Genomic DNA, 2477 nt, shown 5'->3' with positions numbered 1-2477 from the left:
CTTTCATGGTTGATTTTGTGTCATTTTGAATGAAAGGTTGCCAAATTTTATAAGTTGTGTATCCCACAAAACCTTTTTTTGGATCCTGCCTCAAAAAGACAAATACCGCTCAGATATACAGAATCCACATGCCTTTTGTAGCCCTAGGAAGTAACTGACATCAAACCATTACCACACTACACGTGGACATTATATCCTGAGAAAACACACCATATTTACTGTAATACTGTGTCTCTCGGATTCCAATGTATTACCTACGTTTGGTTTGCTCAGTAGTGCTATCTGTATCTCCTGTTTGTGATATTTTCATTACCTCATTCATTCTTGGCATTGTGAGTCCAGAGAACAAGTGATGGGTGGATTAAAGCTCAAGCCCAAATCTATCTAGGGATAGATTTCAGGCGCCATAGAAAGGAGATGTTACTCCTGTGACCCAGATGACAATTTAATTTCTAAGATGACTGGGATGCCTTATATCATCATAGTGAGAAATATTTATTTACCTGTGGACTGACTACCTGTATTTGAAAACCAGAGCCCCAGGTTTACTCATTTGTGAGTTCCTGGATATCTGGTTTGGAGGAAAGACTCTATGAACCTAATCCCTCATGAGATGTTTTTTATCTTGTGGCATATATTGAAGTGAGGGAGGGGTGCCTCAGGTATGCGTCTATTTTCCTCTTTGAATGGGTCATTGACTGGCATTTGGAATGTGAAAGTGGATGAGTTTGCCTTCCAACTCCTTGTGGACTCAGATACATTTCAACCTGATTAGCTGTAAAATCAGGCTCTAAGATTGCTTCATGCTGGATCTCTGATGGGAAAGGCTGACCTGTCATCTACTCTAATCCATTGGATTAAGGAGACACTCATCTCTTGTCTTAAGGCAAATTGCTAAATGCCCAAATTCTCTTCAGACCTAGATCTACAGAGCTGCATGGATCGAGCATACATAGGTCTCCATATCCATCTCTGTATAATATATATATCCTGATAAGGAAAGACCAGAAAAACAGTGTGGAATTTTTTTTTTTTTTTTTTGAGACAGAGTCTCACTCTGTCACCAGGCTAGAGTGCCATTGTGTCAGCCTAGCTCACTGCAACCTCTAACTCTGGGTTCAAGCAATCCTTCTGCCTCAGCCTCCTAAGTAGCTGGGTCTACGAGAGCATGAAAATCTAGAATACTTAAAATCTCCTGAATCCTCAGTCTGGCAGAAGTAGCACCCTATACCCATGCTTTTGGAGAATAGCCCCTCTGTTCCCAGACACAAGGCGGTAACTTCATCTAAAGTAATGATTTTTCAACTGGTGTGCTGTGAGAGGATCTTAGGTGTGGTGTGAAAATTTTTAAAGATCAATTATTTTTGAAAGAAGTTAAAAATACAGCAAGTTATATTCTCTTTTTACTCTTTTTTGAACATAATTTAAGTGTACCATGGAATTTTATTGCTTCAAGTGTGCTGTGAGATAAAAAAGCTTGAAAAAACACTCATCTAAAGAAACTACACAGAGGAGAGAGAGGGGAGGGGAGGAGGGTCAGGAGAAGGGAGAATATTTGGGAAGACCTCACCTAATGTGCATAATGCAATGGTACGTTTCAAAATTTAATGAAAGAGTATAATTGTCTTACCACAACAAATAAGTGAGGAGATGGATGTGTTAAAGTTCAATATAAGCATTTCACATTGTGTATCAAATCAGTACACTGAACCTCATGAAAGCATCATTGTACACAGTTATGATTTAATAAAAAAGTAAAGCAACTGCAAAAGAAGTTGCTTGTCTTACTCAACATCCATCACTGACATATTTATTGCTACCAACTCAAGACGAGTGAGGTATGACATAAGGATCAAGATACAATCTAAACAGGTCTAAACACATAGAAAATACCTTATATTCAGAAGGGACTACAGAAACTGGCTAATATACACTAGCATGAACTAGGATAATATACGTTAGAATGGATTTTGAGGATGACAAGCTAGGAAGGAAAAGAAGCAGAATGTAAGTGGAATATAGGGGAGAATTTATTGACATAGGATCACATACCTGTGACACAGAGTTCAATGACCTGGAGCAGGCTTAATATGCTACTATGGTGGCATCTTTAAATTTGGACAACAACAACCCCACAGGAACTTCCTCATCAGAATACTTTGGAATTGAGAAGGCCAAGGGGAGCAGAGATATTAGAAATGATTTAATCTGTGAGACAAGAACTTATGTCAGAACTATTTTCCCTAGGAGGTCAGAAAAGACACAACAATAAGAAGGAACATGGTGAGGAGGAATACTGACATCTTAGAGAAGCTCATTTTTTGCTCTTCTCTGCAAAACATGGGTGGGAATAAACTGTGGGGCAATGGGGATTATAAGATTTCAGAATGAGCTCAGATTGTGGCATAAATCCTCAGGGGCAGGGTAGGTATCATTACCATAGTGGAAAGCAAGATTACAGTGGAGTCTAGCTAATT

This window comes from Nycticebus coucang, chromosome X, assembly GCF_027406575.1.
Source record: "Nycticebus coucang isolate mNycCou1 chromosome X, mNycCou1.pri, whole genome shotgun sequence".
Taxonomy (NCBI): domain Eukaryota; kingdom Metazoa; phylum Chordata; class Mammalia; order Primates; family Lorisidae; genus Nycticebus; species Nycticebus coucang.
This window is presented reverse-complemented; position numbering follows the sequence as displayed.